The sequence below is a fragment of the Tenrec ecaudatus genome, unplaced genomic scaffold (genome assembly GCF_050624435.1).
Source record: "Tenrec ecaudatus isolate mTenEca1 unplaced genomic scaffold, mTenEca1.hap1 Scaffold_1476, whole genome shotgun sequence".
Classification (NCBI taxonomy): Eukaryota; Metazoa; Chordata; class Mammalia; order Afrosoricida; family Tenrecidae; genus Tenrec; species Tenrec ecaudatus.
In genome coordinates, this window is record NW_027457961.1 from 73,640 (window position 1) to 87,671 (window position 14,032).

A 14,032-nucleotide genomic window follows, 5' to 3' on the forward strand; every position below is an offset into this window, starting at 1 on the left:
GTCCCACCAACGGTCTGAGGATGTCATTGCTGCTACGAATGGGGAGACCTTTGGTACCACCATCAAAGACCAGTTTAGGAAACAAGACAAGGACACATCTCCCTGGCCCCGCAAAGAGTTGCCAGCCTCTTGGTGCTGTGCCACCCTTTCCCAGCAGGAAGCCCCGTAGGAGGTGTCTGCTTCGGGCACCCCTGCCCCACCCTCACAGCCAGTAGCTGCCCTCTTTGCCGGGTGGGGGTCAGAGCACCTTGAGGAAGAGCCTAGGAAGGTGTGACCTCGGAAGGGCTGCCCCTTACCAGGAGCTGCCCGTTCCCAGGGTGCTGCGTGCTGGCCTGGCTAGACTGTGGCGAGCCTGCATGGGCAGTCTGTGGCTGGTTCCATGTGGTGACCTGGATGGAGCACGTCCTCACCTACAGCCCCAGGGTCACTTCTGGGCCCACCCACTCACCTACAGCCCCAGGGTCACTTCTGGCCCCACCCACCCCTGTGGAGGAGCAGCGAGGCCCAGTGAATTAATGTTGGGTCCCTGGGTCACACCTGCCCCACCACCACCTCCCTGACAATACCCCACGTTCCTCTAGCATTGGTAACCACGTGGATTCCCATGACACTCCCCTTCCCCCTTCCCCCCAATGCATGGCTGAGTGACTCCCAGGTTGGGCACAGAGTGAGAGTCAGGGCAGGAGTGACTGCTCAGTACCCCTGTGTCCAGGATGAGGCTTCACCCCAGCCATTCATCCCATTCATGAACTGGACCCCATGGGAGAGTGCGTGGAGGTGGGCAATTACAGCGGAGATGGTGCCCCAGGATGTCTCCACTGGTGGAGGGTGGTGGGCTCAGGGGTGCTGCACATTCTGGGGGGTGGGAGTAGGGGGGAACAGGGGCTCCTGCTTGCACATGTGAGAGAGAGAGAGAGAGCCTTGCCCTGCCCTGCCTTCTCTGCCTCCACCTTCTGACCCCTGACTAGATTCTCTTCTCCCCTTGGAGGGCGACGGGGCCTGTGCCTTGGGAGAGCTGCAGGGGACTGTGACAGCAAGGGACGGGGAGGCAGCAGGCTGCCCATGAGCCGAGGTTGGTTTGGAGAGGGAAGAGGAGAAGGCAGGCCAAAGGGCACAGTTGCAGGAGGCCAAGTCCAGGCAAGCTTGCTGGGACTATGCCAAGAGAGGCTGCCCTAACCCCGTGCTGCTCCAGTAGGCAAGGCGTTCCGAGAGGGCCTGCTCTTCTCTGCAGACCAGCCAGCAGCAGGAAGCTGAAGGATCGCACGGGTCTGCAGATGTGTGTGTGTGCCCATGGACGCACACCACACAGACACACACACATGGATGGACATACCACAGGCATGTATACCATAAACACACCTGGATGAACACACACCACACCGATGGACACGCATCTACCAAAAACACGTGAACATCTATCACAGGTGCGCCCGCAAACACACATGCACACATGGACAGGCATGAGTACAGAGGGCTGAGCCCGTGGGTGGGACAGCCATCAAGTCTGGGGAAGGGAGTGACATGGTCCAGAAGCTGCCTGGGGACCATGGGTTGCCCTGGCGGGTGGGGGTGAGGCTTCTCTTAGTCCCAGGGCAGTGGGCGTCTGGTGCGGGAGGTGCAGAGCAGATGGGGACCCTGCTCCAGGAGCCCCGAGCGGGCGATGCGGGCGTGTCCACATCCAGTCACACCACCACTGTCCTGAGAGGTGAACTGGCTTTCTGTGTGCCCACATTGGGGGCCCGGACCACGTGTTCCAGGGAGCAACTTGTGCAGCCTGGAGCTTGGGACAGCTTACTTAAGCTGAGAGGCCCTGTCGGACGACCTTCAGCAAAGCTCAGCCTTTGAGTTCTGGGCTTCTGGCTTCAGGGCACGATGAGGGCAGCTGCTGGTTCTGGCCCAGCTGCAAGCAGCCTCGCTGTACCTGGCCCTTCTGGGGACTCCAGATAGCACTGGGGAAACTGGGTGCACCGAGAGGCTGGGTTACTTGCTAGAGACCACATCTAATTAGCAGTGGAGTTGAGACCTGATATGGCCCTCACCATAAAAAGGAAGTGTTTTCTGCCCTGGTGACCCTTGGCCTTCCCTGAGGTCAAGGGTGACCATAGCAGCCACATGAAGAGTGTCAGAAGCAGGGCACAGTGATTGCCTCAACCTCCCCACTCTCCCCCCGCCGGGGCTCTTCCAGTCTTGGCCTAGTGCCTCTATTGCTGGGGAGCAGGCTGGAGAGTCCCCCACCCCTGCAGGGCCCACAACCTTCCTAGCAGTGCCAGCGGATCTGAGAAGGCACAGCCTGGCAGTGTGTGGCCAGGCTCCCTGGAAATGGTCCCATTGAAGATCTGGAGTGCAGACCGATTGTTTTCCTTTGATTGTGTTACAGACACCTTACAGGAGAGAAGGACGTTTATAGATCACTGTCTACAGTTTCTGACCTTCAAAGCACTCAAATCATTGCCATCGAGTCGATTTCTATCATCGAGGCCCTGTAGGACAGCACACGACGGCCCCTGCGGCTCTCTGAGGCTGTCACTACGGGAGCAGACAACCGAGCCGCGTCTTTCTGATGGGTTTCACACCACTGACCTTGCCACGAGCAGCAGCCCGGGGCATGCCTTTTTCTGACCTTGGGTTTGACTAATATATATATATATATACACATATAATGCACATATATATATGAATTTTAATATAGAGGGTTTTGTTTTAAGTGGAAACATGCAGAGCAGTTTAACAATTTCTACACATTTTGTTTGCAGCCCTCATAATATAACACAGCACTCTTCTTACCTCCTCCCTGGCCCCTCCCTCCCTCCTGAATTTTGAGGGCAAATGCTCCCCTTTGCTCTGGGAAGCAAGTGCCTCACAGGTGCCATGCGTTCACTTTATCAGCTCGACTGTTGCTTGGGCAGGGGTGATTCCCGGAGCTGGGCTCTGTTTTGGATTTGAAGGGCCCTGGTTCGGGGATCCAGTAGTCCCTGTCAAACTTGTAATGCCCTCTCTTCATGAAGTCGACTTCCATTGGCTTTCAAGCTGTGCACAAGTTGCCAGTTTGAGCTCAACCAGAGCAGTTTGAGGCGGTGGCTGGGCACCATCTAACTCTCCTGGTCTCCAGGACAAGGATGGAGGGCTGTGGTGTTGGTGGTCCGTTAGTCCTGTTGACTGCTTTGCTTCAGTTTTTGATTTTCTTCACTCGTCTGCTCCAGATGGGGAGAGAGGGGATCCTAGTTGCTAGAGGTGGCTTTGCAATGGAGACAAACATTTTATACTAAAGTGAGATTCTTAGGTGACATTTGTGTGACTGCAGAGCCCCTGCTCATCTTCCTCCGTGCTCACCCTAGCTGACCACCTTCCTGCCTCAGAGGATGGGGCACTCCCTCTGCCCATCCACCCTCAGGTCCTCACTTTCAGTCCCACAGGATCCTGTGATATCAACCCGCCCCCAGCCTACACAAGGATTACAAACCCACGCTCCACTCAGATTCTCTGTAGCTAGTGTCACCTCCCCTGTGTTCCTCAGAGTGTGCTCTGCACCCATGAGATTATTGATTGGTTTCCACCCATAGTGACCCTCTGTGTCCCACAGGGCTTGCTCTGGGGGCAGCTCTCAGAGGGGGAAACCAGGAGGAGGAGGGGAGGGAGCAGTTGGGCAGAAGAAGCTGTGATGGACCCCACAGAGCCAGACTGCCCACGGAGGACAGGACCCTGCGGCTGTTTCCTCGAAGGGGTGCCCCTCAGGGCGGATCAATGCTCTGGGGACTCCACCGCAGGTTGAGGCCCCTCGACCCCTCCTCAGTCCCGCCCTCCACACCCTCACCTACATCTGGAGCTGGGTGAGCTTCTCCTCCTGGGCCGCCAGCTGCCTTTCCAAGTCCTGGTGCCAGGCATGTGGCCCTCTAAGGGGTGGATCCCTGCTCACCCCACAGTCAGGGTCTAGCAGGAGGTCCTCTCAGGAGGCCGGCCAGACCTCAGCCTGACCCAGCATTCCCCGAAGCTCCTCCTGGTCCTGGCTCACCAGGCAGTGCTCCTGGTGAAGGGCCCAGGTCGTCCGGAGCTCCTGCAGCTGCCTGTTCAGCTCCTGGAGACGCTGTGACCTGGGGGGCAGAGGGCTGTTGGGAGGGGCGCAGGGTGTGGCCTGGGTGGGGCAGGACTGGGTTACCGTGGAGCAGGGAGAAGCAGGAAAGGGGGCTCTGGCCACGCACCACCCTGACATTAGCCCTCAGCGCGCACATCTCTGGGGCTATGACGTGGCTGGTGTCCAACAGCTGCTACCCCGCCGGCCGCACTGCCTGGGCTCTCAGGCAGAGCTCCTGCCCCAGTGTCTCCTTGGCCCCAGCTGGCCCTTCTGAGGATATAGACTAGCGCCTGCTTCTCTTGAGCCCGAGTGCTGGGTGGGGGACAGGGCATGGGAACAGGTCTTAGGGCCAGGAGGGCAGAAAAGGGAGGAAGCAGGGAAGAGCTGAGTGCCCCCACCTGCATGGAACAGAGCGAGCCCCCATCCAGGTGGGGTGGCACATACAGCAGTTCCTGGCAGTGCCTGAGGAAGGCATGGCCATGGGCTGCCCACTCCAGCTGCTGGCCCTGCTCCCAGGACTTCATGTCCAGGTGGCCCAGGCCTCCTGCACCTCAGCCAGCTGCCCGGCCAGGCCCTCCTGGACCGCAGGGTGTACCTGAATGGCCTCCATCCCCATCTGAACCACCACCTCGTCCACAGCCACCAGCTCCCTCTGCAGCTGGCAAAGAGCAGGCTGAATGCTTCTCCACCCAGGACTCTGCAGGCCATCCTGGCTGTACCCCAGCCTAGGTCAAGCCCAGGCTCGTCACCCCCCATCGCAGAGGGGGCAGGGGCAGGCTGCAGTCCTGCCTGAGGTCAGCTGGGGGCGAGGGCTCCTCATCCATCCATTGCCTACAAAGAGGGGTTCACGCGGAGGAGGGGGAGGGACTGGGGCCCTCCCTGCAAGAGGCGGTGCTGGCGCTGCAGGACCTCCACAGACGCCAGGTAGTGGCCAAGGACAGCACCCTCCACCAGGACCACCTTCTGCATGTGGCCCCACAGCTCGAGCGCCGCCTTGTGGAACTCGAGGGCACAGCGGGAAGGAGGGCCAGCAACTTTCTCCCTGAGAACAGGGCCACATCCTTTTGAGCAAAGACTGTGGCTTGGGGATTTGTGGGGCGTTAACACGGAGGGAAATAGGACGAAGACTCTATTCCCTAACTTATAACAGTGAGAATCTGGAAAGCTGGTGTTCCACCGTAGGAAAGCCTCTACTTTGGTAAGTTAGAGGTAAAGTCCAAGTACATTATCCTACTTTAAAAATCATTCTCACGGATTCTCCGTTAACAGCTAGGCTGCCTTAACGTGAGCACATGGCTGATTGTATCTCTGTGTAGAAGCAGATATGATCCTTTTGCCCTCTCTTCTCACCGTGACACCCAGCCCCCTTTGTAGCTTCCCCCAATGCTTTCCTCACCTTGGTGAGCTCAAGTACAGGGGCCTTACGATAGATACCACCCACCTTGTGACCCATGTCACTACTGAAGAGGTGTGTCTACAGGCTCCCTATACACGTCCCAAGATAGCAAAGTTTCCACTTCTCCCAGTTCCACGTGGTCCATCAAGAGGAGCTGAAGTGAGAATGCCTAATAAAACATGTCTGACTCTGTATTGTATTCTCTCGCCCCTGTCTTTCCTGTCCTCTGTGACTTTACCGTGACCTTTACCTATTATCATCGCTGTACATTCGTGCCTTCTGGCCCTTTGGTGGTTAGAAGATGGTTTCCTCTGATCACAGCAGGTTCCTGATGAGGCCCGGGGGCCACAGGCAGGGCTCGAGGGAGGAAAGGGTCTTGACACGCATGTTGGGTGGAAGGCAAAAAGATGGGGAGCCCTGAGCACATGAGGACGGCAGCTCAGGGAGCGAGTGGGCTGCCTGTCAGGGGGTCTGCCTGTAGCACCTCCAACAGTCAGTGTGGAAAGGGCTGGCCCCGGGGCCACCCAGCCCCAGGATTTCGGTTGCAGGACCTGTCAGGTGCTCAGTGCACTGAGACACCAGATCCCGAGAAAGGAGGGTGTGGTGAGGGGAGGCAGGGAGCTCTAAGAGTGGCGGTCAGCAAGAAGACCAGCAGGGCCTGTGCCCCCAACGAAACTGCGGCCCGTGCTCAGGGAGCATTGGGAGAGTCCACTTCGTGCTCCTGCCACAAGGGGTGACCTGCGCTGAAGGACTCCAAACTGGGGGCAGGAAGGAGCGTGGTTGGACGGGGAAGGCTGATTGATGCTGGGAGCCGGAGTCAGCCATGCCCCTTCATACACACATGCACACACGAGAATACACACAGAAGTACGCATGCACACACCCACATGCCCACCCCTACACATGAGCACACACACACACGCACACACACGCACACACATCTGGGGTAGGCCCCTGTGTCCCGAGCCCCTTGGCTGTCGCTGGCCTGTCCTTCTAGGCACCCACCTCTGTGCGGGCTTTCATTGCCTTGTCCAGCCTCACCCATGTGGCCTCAACCCAGCTCCTGTGGACTTGACTCTGGGCCATGGAGCTGGGGGAGTCGAGTTCCAGGGCACCTGCCAGCTCCCTCAGAGCCTGCACCCTGGCAGCCCCACACTCTGCCCTTTCTCCCGGAAGACCTTGAACTTCTGTTCCAGCATCTGCAAAGGTGGGGCTGGAGAGGGTCAATGTGGATAGGGTTCAGGCAGCTCCTAAAACTCACGAAAGGGCCAGCTGGCCCCAACAGCTCCCACATCCCTCAGCCCTGGTTCTAGAACTCCGCAGAGCATCTCCTGCCCCCTCAGCCCACCCAGCATCTACCCTACCCTCCGTTCCTCCATCCACTTTCACTTCCACACCCTCAAGGTCCTGCCCACAGTCCTGGGAGTCGGCAGTGGCCACCTTGCTGTACAGCCAGGCGTGGAGGAGCAGGGCTTCTCCCTCCAGTTGGCACTACCCCTGGGCCTCCGCTGCCCATAGTCGTACTGCGTGGACCTCCCTCACCGCCCACAGCTGGACAGCACTGTGGGGCTGCATCAGGAAAGTCACAGGGGATTGCTGCCCTCTCCTCTCTGGCTGCCCACCCCCTGCTCCCTAGATTTCCCACCCCCTGCCAACCTGTCTGAGTTCTGCAAATCCTCCAGGTGCCCGCAGAACCCTTTCAGCTCACTCTGGGTGGCCTCCAACCATGGCATCAGGGTGCACAAGGCCCGTGTTCATGCCGTCCAGGGCACAGCCCTGCTCTGCCAGCCAGGATTCTGCCTCCAGGAGCTGGCGTGACAGCCGGGTGGGCCATGGCCTCCAGCCTGGGTTTGCAGCCTTGAGAAGGAGTGCACCGGCCCACCTGGCTGCTCTTTAGAAGCCCGCCCCCTGTTTCTTTTTTATTTCCCACAGTTTACTCTGAAGGCAGTCTTGGTTCTCAGGAAGCAAGACAGCTCCTTCCCCGAGGTCCCCTGCAGCCCTGTGGCCTTTTCTTTTCCCTTTCCCACGAAGTTCTCCCATGTCACAAGAACACGGTGGTTCCGGCCAGACGGTTGTCCAGAGTGGCTTATCTGTTTCCCCACTGGACCTGGGTGTGCTGCCTCCTCCCCGCGGGGTTGGCAGGAGAGCTTTAAAAGGTGCTTCTGCCTAGGCCCCACCCCTGTAGATCCAGATTTTGTCTGGATTGGAGGCTGCATGTCCATATCTTTTCAAAGTTCCAGGACATTCGAATGCAATAACCGACTGAGAAGAGCCACCGGCTTAGGAGACACCCCCACACCCACTGCCATTGGGTTCATTCTGCCTCAGTAGGAAAGCAAAGCTAAAGGACCCAGTGGGTCTCATCTCTGGACACGTGTGGAAGAGAGGCCTTGGAACAAGAGAGCGCTTAGAGGAGTTGCTAGGCACATCGAGAGTCTGGGTCCCCCATAGGAGTCCCCTTGAGCCCTGGACACCGGGCAGACCCCCACTTTTCGTGCCCCTCACCTCTATCTATCTGCAGCTGCTGGGCCTCCTGAGCCTGCTGTAGCCTCAGCCTCCTTTGCTATGCCTCTGCGCACAGGCAGCGCATAGCGCTCTCCAGCTGCTGCACCTCAGCTGCCACCTCTTGGGTGGCAAAGTGCCAGCCTGCAGCTTGTGTCCTGTGTCCTCCACCATCCTGGCCAGGACCGGCTGTGCAGCTCTTGCTCCAAGTTCTGTGGAGTACGCAAGGTCTCCAGGGCTGCTATGTGAACAGGCCATTCCTTGGGAGACTCCCTTGAAGCCTTATGGGGCCCCATAGACATGGACCCTGTCTCCATGGTCAGCAAAGAGCCCAGGATGTCCCAAAGCCTGCTGAGGCAGAAGCTCCTCCTTGGGCCCCATATTGTGTCTTCTTGTAGTCTCCAGTGGTCACTCAGGGCCCTGTGCTTGCCCCCTGCTGGGGCAGACACCCTCCCCTCTGATCCTGGGGTGGGCTGGCACCTGGTGCTGCTGCTGCAGGTGCTGCACCTCGCTCAGACTCTGGCCGTTGTCCTTGGCTGTGGCCAGGGCCAGTTTTTCCTGCACCCAGGCCAGTTCCTCATCAGTGTCCCTAAAGAACTGGGAAAGGAGGCTCCGGGCCTCAGGGCTCCCGCAGGCTCTCTAGCTTGCTGTCAGTGCGGGGGGTGGGGGTGAGGGTTGGGGGTGGGGGGGGTCAGGGGGTGATGGTGGTGCAGGGTTGACAGTCTTAAGGTGAGCTCCTCATGCTGGTCACAGGAGCGCTGGGAGTGGGTGTGCTGGGGACAGGGGTGGGATTCCTGCAGGGAAGGAGGAGGGGGCACAGGCAGATCTACTTCTGAGGCAGCAGCAGGGCAGGATCCTCCACGTTGAGGCTGAGCCCTTCAGGAATGAAGGCCCAGGCCCGGGCCAGCAGGCTCCGTGCCCTTTGAGCATGCTCAGCCACTGCTGCCTCCACATCTGCCTGTGCCCCCAGGAGCTCATCCACCCCAGGACAATCCTATCCACTGCCAGGGACTCGCAGCTCCCCCTCCACAGGATGCAGCCAGCTCTCCAGCTCCCAGATGCTCCCCCGTACGCAGGGCCTGGGGCAGGACGTGGGGTGAGCAGTGGGCACTGGGCAACCTGGGGTCCCATCCAACCTGGCCCAGGGCGTGCACAGTCCTACCTTGCAGGCCTCCTGGAGCGTGGCCTCTTTCCTCCTACAGTTGGCCCTCAGCTCGCCCCAGAGCTGCTGCAGTTCCTGTAGCCTCGCCTGGAAGGTCTCTGAGGCCCAGTGCCCCCCCCTGCAGGCCCCTCTGTCCCTCCTGCAGCCACAGTGGGCACACAGACCTCCTCCAGCCACCAGCCTTGTGGCTGTAGGTTCTGGGCACTAGCTTGTAAGCTTCGTGCCCCGCTCTATGTAATGGGCACAACAATGGATTATTTGGTTTCAAGGAGAGAAACCATATACAGTCCTGATGGGAATAGAGACACTTAATAGATGGGAATAGAGACACTTAATAGATGGGAATAGATGGGAATAGAGACACTTAAAAAAGAAGGGGAAAAAAAGGATTGACCTCTAGTCCCTTCACCGGCAGGGACAAATGCTCTGGTCTCACTGTGTCCCCTAAAAACATCATGTCAAAACGCTTTCTTTTAAGTTATGGACATCACTGCATTATAGTTACGAAAGCCAAAGCTGGAAGCCGCCTTTGAGTACGTGGACAGATGGATGGACCAAGTCAGTGAGTTCGAGTTCTAGAATGGAGTGGTGTCCTTTCATTAAAATAGGGGGATAAATGTCAGGTCACAAATGAACCTTGGAAAGACATGCTGGGAATGAAATAAATAAAATTCGCAACTCACTGCCATCCAGTCAACTCTGTCTCATGGTGACCCTAAAGAGCAGAGTGGAACTGCCCCCTTGGGTTCCGGGGATGGTAACTCTTTTACAGACATAGAAAGCTTCATCTTTCTCACAAGGCGCAGCTAGTGGACTTGAACTGCCGGTCTTGCAGATCACAGTCTAATTTGTAACCACTACGCCAGCAGGGCTGCTGGTAAGGACATAAGCCAGACACAAAAGAACAGGTGTAGGACCGAGCCAAGTAGAGAAAGGGTGAGCACAGGCCAAGGCACAGAGGCAGGCAGATCGGAGATATAGGGGGTTCACGGTGGCACCCTTGGGCGGGTTAGTGCCCTGTGACCCCGCTACCCATTTATTTATTATTATTATTATTACTTTTCCTTTCCCCGCCTCTTTTTATCTGTCTACCATGTGTATCCCTGAATTTGGTCTGGTCCCTGCCATATTACCTGGTCCTCACCCCAGGAATGTTCATACAGTAGCTTTTCCCCTATGTCCCTTTTGCATTGTTTTTAAAGCTTACCTCCGTGGACTCAATGTGTTCTTGTCATTTTGTGCTTGGTTTACTTCGCTTAGCATGCTTTCCTCCAGTTCTTCCCATGCAGTGATGTGCTTCAAACTTTCATCACTACTTTTTAGCGATGCGTAGTACTCCATTGTATGTATGTACCACAGTTTTTTTCCCCCCACTGAAAAAGAAGTCTTTATTCTGATCCCACCAGCTGTACCATCTGTTATGCGCCTTCCTCCTTGGCAATCCGGTCTTTCTTGAGTGGTCCCATGAAAGCTTTTTTCTCTTCCACGGTCTGGAAACGGCCATGGCCCAACTTGGAGGTGGTGTCGATGAACTTGAGGTCGATCTTCTCCAGGGCACGGCGCTTGTTCTGCACCAGCAGGGACTGGTGCAGAGTGAGCACTCGCTTCTTGGTGCCCACCATGCAGCCCTTGAGCATGACAAAGTCATTGATCACTTCCCCGTAGTGGACAAAGTCGCCCAGGGGGTTGATGCTCTTGTCAGAGAGATCTTAGTCAGTGGAGGCGTTGTTGGATAAGCTTGCCGTCCTTGACGAAGTAGCCCTGGCCAATCTTATAGATCTTCTTTTGGATCTCTGTGCAGTGGTGGTAGCCTTTCTGCACAGCGCGGGCCATCGAGAAGGCCACACGGGCGGGATGCCAGGCCCCGATACAAGCCACCTTGTGCAACCCTCGGTGGGTCTTTCGGGGCAGCTTCTTGGTGTGCCAACGACTGGTGACCCCTTTGTAGCCTTTGCCCTTGGTCACCCCCATGACGTCGATCATTTCATCCTGCCCGAACACCTGGTTCACTGGCACCAGCTTCTCTCGGGCCCAGTCCAGCTTCTCAGCCACGGAACGAGCCCCCGTTCACCTGCATCTCCATCAGGTGCGCCTTTTCCTGGCGCAGGAGGAGCAGGCGCTTCTGGGTGTGGGCGATGGCGCGCATGACCGGGCAGGACTTCTTCATGCTGCTAAAGTCTTTCTCGAGCTGCTTCTTACCCTCGTCATCCTGCCACTTCTTGCAGTACTTGGTGAAAGCCTTCTTCTTCGACTTGTGCCAGTTCTTGTAGAACCGCCGCTTGCACTCGTCATCACTGATGTGTTCCGCAAAGACCGTCTTGAAGGTCCGGAGGCCGCGAGGTGTCTCCACATAGCCCACGATGCCCACCACCACCATGGGAAGGGTCTCCATGATGGTCACGGCCTCCACCACTTCCTTCTTGTTCACCTTGGAGCCTGGCCTGTCGACCTCGCGCACAATGTGGGTCATGCCGGCCTTGTAGCCCAGGAAGGCCGTCAGGTGGACCGGCTTGGAGGCGTCATCCTTGGGGAAGCTCTTCACCTTCCTGCCATGCCAGCTGCTGCGCTTCCGAGGCAGAAAGCCCAGAGACCATGCTGGGGCGCTGAGAACTTCCGGTGTGACATTACATCCTTGATCCCCGCTGGTAGAGTACCCCAGCTTTTTAATCCAATTGTCAGGTGATGGAAATTTGGGTTGTTTCCAATTCCTTGCAATTGTGAACTGTGCCACAATGAACATTGGAGCACAGATGTCTGATCTTGGTTTGTTTCTTGCCCAGTAAGGGTGCGGGGGTTGTTGGGTCATATGGTAACTCTATTTCCATCTGTTTTAGATATCGCCAGTAGACCTCTTTCTTACACACATATGAGTCTCCCTGGATTTGTTTCACGTATGATGTGTCTGGGTCATTGTGTGGTCGTGATTTCTTTTAAGACTTGATTGATGTTTTCTTTACATTGTTTGTCCTGAAGGTCTCTTTTGTACCCTAAAACAAGGAGTCAAAGGGATGCATGGGACTTGATTGCTGAAGGGGGGCAGGAGTGAAGAAATGGACCCAAAGGGTGTCCATACCACTTCTGGGCTCTGCTCTGGAGCTGTTGCCAGCTGTCCATAAACTGTTGGCACCTGTGGCCGAGGCTGCGGGCTCACCCAAGGCTTCTCTGGCAGAGGAGGGCTGCCTTCTGCTCCGGGATATGGGGTATGTCCGGAGGCTGAGGAAGGGAATCAGGTTGTGCTCAAGAGGCCCCTGGTATGGGAGTATCCTGGATCAGCTCTTCCTCTGCAAGGTCCCACAGAAGAGGTCCCCTGGCCTGGCCCCGATGCTAGACCCAGTGGCATACCTGCCCCTGAACTTGGAGGAGGCCCATCTCCTGCTCCAAGGCCTCGTGTCTGTGCAGCAGTTTCTCCATGCTCTCCAGATTCTTCCCAAGATCTAGGACTCTAGCAAGGGCACCCTGTGGAGGACGGGCACATTACAGACTTGGCCTCTGCTCTTCTGCCCAGGGTTCTCTTCGATCCTTTCTTCCTGGCTTGTCTTGGCCTTGGCCTCCGGCAGGTGACAGAGTCTGATTAGTGTCTGCACAGTGACACTGCGGGTGTTGGGGACAAGGCTGCTGGATGGAAAACCAGTACCTAGCAGGGGTCCCAGGTCTTCCTGTCAATTCCCTTCCTGCCTCCCTTCTATGGGGTCTCTGTCTCATAGGCCAGGTGTTTCTGAAACCGCATCAGCTTCTCTTTGAGGTCCCCAAGAGGGACAGGCTATTCCAGCTGCTGGCCCCACCCCTGGATCCAGTCGCCGTCCTGTGTGATGGTGGGGACATGAGTGCCCTGATGTTCATACTGCCTTGGCCCCAAGCGGTGACTCCGTCTACCCCTCGGGCTGTGCCAAGGACTGAAATTCTGACCAGGCTCAGGGACAGCACAATAATTTTTCTTTCACCCAAGATGACAGGGCCCAGGCCCATCAGTCTTCAGATCTAGGAAGTGGCTGGGCATGGGCCATGGGTGGGTTCTCATGTGGAGGGTGCCCCTCACCCACCCCTGGGGCCCTGTCTACTCTGCCGATCAGAATGACAGGTGTCCACATGGGTCTGAGAATCAAGGGCCCTGGACTCCAGTCCTAGCTTTGCCCCTGGAAAAGCCATTAAACTCTCCACATCCCGTTCCACCGCAGGCCGCCCCTTGGCCCCTAGTGGGGCTGAAGGTTACTTGTAAAGGTAAAATGGGGTTCAGGTGGGGTGCCCTCTGACCTGGCTAGCAGCCATGAGAAAGCCGGCAGTAATCAGAGAGGTGTGAAGCTGTGTCGCTGACCTTCTCCCAGGGCTTCCACTCAAGCCGGCCGCTCTCATATCGTGCCCAGCAGGCCCTGAACCCAGGGGCCTGGCAGCACCCTGGCCTGCTCTCTCAGCGCAGCCGCCTGCGTAGTGGGAGGTGGGAAGTGGGAGGTGGACCCAGCCCTGAGTACCGAGTGTACCCCTGCTGGGGCTGGCTCACAGCCCATAGCCCTCACTATAAGTGTCTAACCCTCACTAACAGCTCTGCAGTAGAGGGTTGGCCAGGCTCCTGGGCAGAAGGAAGCAGGGGCCATGTGATATGGGCAGATCAAATGCCCTCTGTGGTCCCCAGAGTGTGGCCTAACCCATCCCTATGTGCTTCTGGGTGCTTGGGCACCTGGCTTGGTCACCAGCCCTGGATTGGAGCCACTGGCTCCTTGGTAATCCCTCACCCACCAGCACAGGTTCGGTGTGCATACACACCTCACCCGTGTGCCCCCAACAGTCTGGATACCCCGGCCTTATCAGGGTCATGCCCATGACCGTCCCGGCCATCACCTCCCTTTCCTGTGTGCTCAGCACCTCTGGAAGGTGCCATGCTTCTGGATCAGCCGCTCCACCTCTTCCA